At 34.6% G+C, this 7,652-nt stretch overlaps 1 long non-coding RNA gene and 1 other non-coding gene across 2 annotated transcripts; both read right to left on the bottom strand.

Moving 5' to 3' along the window:
- Positions 1-1,508: 1,508 nt before the first annotated feature.
- TRNAR-UCG lies at positions 1,509-1,582 on the bottom strand. The gene has a single exon. It is a non-coding gene; the product is annotated as a tRNA-Arg (tRNA).
- A 525-nt stretch (positions 1,583-2,107) lies between these two features.
- Positions 2,108-4,895, bottom strand: LOC118484852. Its single transcript, XR_004874724.1, has 2 exons — positions 4,760-4,895; positions 2,108-3,634 (listed from the first exon to the last, which is right to left on the bottom strand). It is a non-coding gene; the product is annotated as an uncharacterized LOC118484852 (long non-coding RNA).
- Positions 4,896-7,652: the final 2,757 nt, after the last annotated feature.

Consider the following 7,652-nt stretch of genomic DNA (forward strand, 5'->3'; position numbering starts at 1 on the left):
AATACTTTGTCACTGTCATATGCATATAAATTAAAATAACTGTTTACTATAACTGCAAAAATACTTTGTCACTGGTGCATATTAATTAAAATAACTGTTACTATAACTGCAAAAGTTTGAACTACATGTCGATTGTGGAAGATGCATGTATCTATCTACGTATCATGCACACAAAATCACGTGAAGCAGTTCCTCATTTATATGAAATTTATTTATATTAAATATAATAACATGAAATAAATTTAGCCCAATTTTTTTTTTTAAAAAATCAGTTTAAAACAATTTAAAAACGAATAAAAGCACGGAACATGGATCTATTAAAGGACAATATAAGACACTCGGACATTGGTCGGCGGATAAGAAAAAACACCCAGATTTTGAGTCGGATATTGTCAGTTATTTTCTACAATTTAATGATTAGTATCTTATATTTTGTTTTATGTGATATTAAAATTACAATATGTTATGCTACCATGTCAGTTTTAAACACGTCACAAGTAGAAAAATATAAACCAAAAAATTAAATAATTCACAGATGTTAGAATCTCGAGTAATAATGTTATTAGATGGCTAAAAACGGATGTTGTGACACCCGTAATATTTACTTTCTCTTCTATTCACTCACAAACATTTTTTCTTTCTAAAACGAGTTTCTCTTCACCTCACCACCTTCATGCTTTACGTTCATACGAAGGTACTTCTCCATCTTTTATCACCTCCACATCACGTGTTACCTCCTCCGTTTCATCTTCTCTAATCTCTCCCCCTATAAGCACCAAAAACCATATAAGGAAGTTACTAAATACACCTCCCCTTTTACTAGTTACACTGCCCCTCCTCTTACATACTTACGTGTGAGGCCTACAACTTTTTTTTTATCTCATAAAAGAGGGTGTATTTAAATACACCCTCGCACAATTGTGGATGATCTTATATTGAGTTGATTCAATAGTCAAAAGACTCATAACTAAATCAACCAGACAAAAACAAATAACAAAAAAGAAACGATATACAAAAAGGCATAATTTTGGATTTGTTTGGAGTGATGGGGCTCGAATAAAGTAGACAGAGTCAGAAAATACTCGACGGATCGTATCATGTGGAGCAACAATCAGACCCGAATACTATCATTTAAAGCCCCAATATTAAAGTCGAAGATTTTTTCTCACTTTTTGCAATCTTTAAATTTCTCCTTTATATAAAAAACATGTAAATAACTCATTTTCCTTTAAGTACTTTTAACTTTGCGTGTTTATTTTAAAGGTCAATTTCATAATTAGACCATCATTTTATATTCTTCATGTATTATGCTAGTTTCTTGTTGTTTTTTCGTTTAAATAAACTTGTTTTGTTATTCTTTAAAAAGAAACTATATTCTTCATTCATGACCTTGACCTGCCATATTAAAAGTGATCATAAGGTAATGATTTTATATCGTATAATAGTCTTGTTTTTTAAATTTATTTACTTTAGACAAAAATAAGATCAGTGACATAATGAAAAAAGATCGACCACAGTGGGAGTCGAACCCACGACCTTTTGATCCGAAGTCAAACGCGCTAATCCACTGCGCTATGCGGTCAATTGATGTTAATGTTAAACATGAATATATTAAGTATAAAATTTTGACGATCTATTAAAAACGTCAAAAGTCAAAACCAAGGGTTGATGGATTTATTCGTCATTTACATTTTATGCTTTATAGCTTACTGTGAACATAAACACATACTAAATCATAGTGTAGTTTATAAAAGTAAAAAAGCGGTTTATAAGGTTAACAACATAGATCACAATATACATAACATCTATTCGTCATGACGTTTAATTCTGACTTGTTATTTATACACTTTAATTTGAATATACTATCTTTATATAAATTGCTTGAAATTGTTGTAACTATTTAATATTATTATTGTGTTGTGTTGATAAAATCATAGTGTTACGGATCCATCTGGTCGGGCATCCTGCAATGTCTTATCTCGATAAGGAATAACCTTTTATCCCTCATATGTAACACCCTAACAAGCTTTAACTGAAAAGACGCAACGGTAATTCGTACTATAAAATTTCTTTAGTTAAAAACATTTTTGACCTACTTGCAAGTTCATTATAAAATACCTTCTTACAATATAGGTATCTTTTGTACATACTTACAAAATAAAAGCATAACTTATAACTGTCATTTTACATAATCAAGTATTCCCGTACAATCTAACTTGTGACTCGGTATTCGATCTCCACTCCTCAGTGATCCTCCGTGACTCGTACAACCTACAGTTACCATACAATTTCAAACATTAGTACACAATATGAACGTAACAAGATTTATACACTTTTACTTTCTATTCCGTTATTCCTTTATACTTAGGCATTTCCGTCGAGTATCCACTCTTCGGAGAGACTTCAACATTGTACCTGCATTATTCTTCATTCTCAAGGTACACTGTTATTTGCATTAATACACAATCATATTGAAATCATATGAGCATAGGTACTTACCTTCTGGCATACGGTTATACATGCATACTAGCACCCGCATATATACGTTCACACCTACACGCGTATGCACCTTCACACTTAAATACATAATACTTACACCCATGTATGTCTACCCGCATACGCACCTACACCGTTACCTACATATATACCTACCTATGTACATATCTACATACTTACACCCATACTTAAAACGAAACATAACTATACACGTACATACATTCACTAGTGAAATCTATTCATAAATACATGCATGCATACATACATACATACATACATACATACATACATACATACATACATACATACATACATACCCACGTACTTAATTCGTTACCCCGCATACTCGCTTGCATACCCCGATTTTATTCGCACATCTTAAACGCTTTCAAAAATATCTATCGGGTATGTTTCGGTTCTTAAAAATGAGTTTCATACTCATCCGTAACTTACCAAGCCATTTGGTAGGGTTAAGTAACATTATAAAAACTTAACAAGGCTTGGAATGGGTCCACGGGCTCCGAATTCGAAGGAAAAACAAAGAAATCCACAAACTTTACATTTGCACCTGACCTCCACCGTAAGCTACGGTGGCTACCGTAGCTTACGGTGGCCCCCAAAAGTCCTACGGCAGCCTTATACTGCCTTACGGCAGAAATAAAGCCTCAGCTCCCACCGTAGCTTACGGTGGGCACCGTAAGCTACGGTGAAGCCCGGATCAGTCTTCCATTTTAAAACTAAAATTTGCATAACTTGCTCGTTTTGCATCCGTTTCACTTGAAACTTGTTCCTAAACATCCGTAAAACAATTCCTTACATATTAGACTAAGAATCCTTACCCCGGGTCCTTAATCATTACCAATTTTATTACCATTATCTCACTTACTCTTATTTATTCGACCCGTTTGGTCCCACAAACTACCTTCGACTATCTAGTTCAATACTTATCTTAATACCTTCATTCATTTCATACTCATACAATAACTTACCTACATCCATAAACAAGAAAATTCTATATGTATACTAAGAAGTGATTCGGAAGTCACTTACCTTGCGCATCAGTGCTCGTAATCGCTTCCTTGCCTCATCCTGATCCGTTTGCCTTCCATGCTTGGTCCATGCTTGTGTGGTTCCAATTCTTTCATGTCGTCATGCCATAATAATGTTAGTATTCATGCTCTTTCAAATTAACACACATTTACCAAATTCTTATTTACATTGACTTTCACTATCACGCATACGACATGAATTGTCAACCACATTGTTCAATATCTTAAAAATTCAAATTTCATTATCTTACATAACACATAATTGGTCTAACACATATCCCATGATCTCTCAATTCTTTCATTTGTGTCAAATACTTAATCATGTTATAAATTCTCGGTTGACTTTCAGAAAGTCAACCTTCTAGCATATAACCTCCAACTTATGAACACGCATTCATGTTGATATAGTAGGCCATAATGATGACATCATATTCATTTCATACATGATGTTGTATGACACATAAACTACATGATCACCTAGTTACACAAAATCAATTTACACATACTTACATTTTCATAATCCTACATTTGACAACTACATACCAAGTTAGCCATTTTAATGAAACGTAACATCATACTTAACTAGTAGCTCCCAACTTCTTCACTTAGTACATGCTCATCCTAAATTACCATTAAGCCACTAGTCCGTCTCATGGTGTGCACCACCTTTCAAGCATCGGGTACTAATTCCTAATGCATACTTTCACGGAACCATCTCATCAACTAACTACTCACATGTATTTCATCCAAAACACGTATCTCATGCTAACTTAACTATCAAACATAACATTATCACATTCTACACCAAATTACCAAATTCTAGCAATAATTTTACTTTCTAGCTTCACCTAGACATTTCATCAAACACTAGGCGTGCGTACTAACATTTATGCATAATGTACAAGTAATTCAAGCATATTCTTTCCATATTCAAGCAAGATCATTTTGTCATAAATTCTGCATCATGTTACCATCAAAACCTACCACATATCCTATGCATCAACATAATCATCAACATACACATGTTCATCATGACCATTCTCATACTCATAGACATAGGTTTCATTCCAAATCACTATGACAACTAAAATTTAGCCATAATTCAACTTAAACATGATAACAATAGTAAACTTTCATCCTAATTTAGATCAAACTCACATATTCATCAAAACCCACTTCATGATTGTTCATCAAAACTGAGAATTAAGGCATACCTTGGCTAAAGCTTGCTTAGATAATCACTTTTAAGGCTCATGCAAGTTCGATTTCGGCCATAATCCATCCCATTCGTTGATTAGGGTTTGAGAGGGGTTTCCCCCTTTCTTCTTCTCCTCTGTTCGAACACACACATACACACGCCCAGGTGTGTGTGTGTTTGGGGTTTTAATTTTATTTTATATTATATTTTCTCTTCCCATTCATTCCAAATCAACCCCCTCATGTTTGACACTTACTCATAATTAACCCAATTTCATGTCCTTGTTTGTTTTGACTAAGCATTTAACTAGATTCAATAACCTAGTTATTACATTCTATTTTATTAGACATGGGGTCTTACTAACAAATTTAATAATTCGGTTTTGGGGCGTTACATCATATGATCAAGGTTCACTTTTTTTTTTTTTTTTTCATACCATAGACTCATTAGGTCAAACGTAGTGGGGCGCTATGCCCCCACATAGCGCTTGATAACGTCGGCTTCCTTAAGTCCGTTGTTCCTCATGAATGCAATTTGGGGGGAGGGCGCGAGATATATAGCGGCGGTATGGGGGAGGTTTTCAAAGATTGGACCAATCACAAACAAGCAAGGTTTTTATAATTAATTAATAAAATTGAAAATTAAGAATTATGTAATGATGGGTAGGGGCTTTATGACTACGGGCTCAAGTGATATAACGCCCCATAAAGCCCCCGTGTGATGTGACACGACACGTGTCGCATAACGCCCCACAAGGGGCTTTATGACTACGGATGGCCTTAGAGGAGTGACCTAAGTTCTGACCAATGTACTGCCAATACACTCTTGGCACACGCTACACGCTAATCATAAGTAATGCAACACTTGCTTTGGCCTTTTTCGTAATCTAACTGGCATTGATTCATGTGACTAGAACACAAAGTGTTTGATAAAATGCCTCACAGAAAACTTCCAAGACATAAGAAAGCCTGTGTTTTGGTTGATACCTGGTGCCTCTTCTTCAACAGGCAAATTGAAGTTATTTTGGGCAAAACAATCATTGGTGGGAAACACACCAACTCCCACTTGTTGGATTTATTTAATCCTTAAACCACTCTATTTTTGTGTTGGAAATCAGGCCCTTGATCGAATAAACAAACACGCAATATGAACAAACTTGTTCGACTCTTTTATTAATTTATCAATGAAAGCACACTAATTACAATGACCCTAACCATCTATTTATACTAAACTTATTCTAGTCCTAACCCGACTCAAACTCTATTAATAAAATAAACAAAACATCCTATCCTACCCATACTAGAATTAATTTACTTGCATGACATCCTAAACCTACCATAATTCAAAGCCTACAAACTAGATAAACCTATCTAATAAACCTAACAATTATCCATATAAAGACTCAATAAACAATTCAGTATAATTATCTATAGCCCGTCTTTATCTTTATCTCCTAATTCAAGATTAACTTCTTCATTCTCCCCCTTAATCTTGAATTGGACTCACTTCATATCCGCATCGTTATCGACTACTCCAATCCCTTGACCAAGTTTGACATCCCTCTTCCCGGGTCACCAGAACCTCCTCGTTCCCGACGGTACTCCCCCGTGACATCCGCTGACCCGTATCTAACTCCTGAACTGTAACCGACTTGACCCGTATCCGACCCGAATCCATCAAGATTATCCAACATTCACCCCCATAATCTTGATCTCGCTTCTTGCTACTTGCTAATTCGTTCTTGCTTGCTTGTGTTCTTTCACTCTTTTCTTGCTTTAGCTGAAAACGGTTTTCTTTCTAAAACGTGCTTTCTCGCTTGATTCGAATTTGTTCTTACTTGCTTGCTTCGAATCAACTTTCTTTCTAACTTGCTATTCGAACCATGCGGTTCGGTCTTTCTCGTTCTTCTTTACGAACCACACAAGTTCGCTTCTTTCTTTCTTTCGGTTATCGATTATCTTTCTTCTTTCTGATCGACTTCCGTTCTTTCTTTCTTGTGGCTTGCTACTTTCTTACTTTCTTGCAACACCATCTTTCTTTCTTTCTTTCTTTCTTTCTTTCTTTCTTTCTTTCTTTCTTTCTGTCGATCTGTCTGTCTTTCTGCTTAGGGCTGCTACAACAACCAATGGATTCAAACCACGAAACCCGGCTGTCTTGTTTCTTCTTTCTCGTACTTGGCTGTTACACACAGCCGAAACAAAACTTGCTTGCTGCCTACGATCAACAAAAATAATTTTTTCCCGTTTTTTTTTTCTTTCTTTCTTGGCTCTGATACCAATTGTTGGAAATCAGGCCCTTGATCGAATAAACAAACACGCAATATGAACAAACTTGTTCGACTCTTTTATTAATTTATCAATGAAAGCACACTAATTACAATGACCCTAACCATCTATTTATACTAAACTTATTCTAGTCCTAACCCGACTCAAACTCTATTAATAAAATAAACAAAACATCCTATCCTACCCATACTAGAATTAATTTACTTGCATGACATCCTAAACCTACCATAATTCAAAGCCTACAAACTAGATAAACCTATCTAATAAACCTAACAATTATCCATATAAAGACTCAATAAACAATTCAGTATAATTATCTATAGCCCGTCTTTATCTTTATCTCCTAATTCAAGATTAACTTCTTCATTTTGTACAAATAAAATGGAAAACATGTTTCGTATTTTGTGGGTTTTTTCAAGTCTTTAATCTTTTAATATTAAATTATTGTTTTATTTTGAATAACAACCGTTATGTTTTAAAATTTGACATGACCTGGAAAGCTAGAATGGGGATATGATTTTGACATATAAATACCAACACGGAATTAATATAAATACCAACACGAATTAACATGAATTTTGTAAGTTTGATCTTAATCTAAACCGACTTGGGTCAGTTTCGAGC

The sequence above is a fragment of the Helianthus annuus genome, chromosome 12 (genome assembly GCF_002127325.2).
Source record: "Helianthus annuus cultivar XRQ/B chromosome 12, HanXRQr2.0-SUNRISE, whole genome shotgun sequence".
NCBI classification, from domain to species: Eukaryota; Viridiplantae; Streptophyta; class Magnoliopsida; order Asterales; family Asteraceae; genus Helianthus; species Helianthus annuus.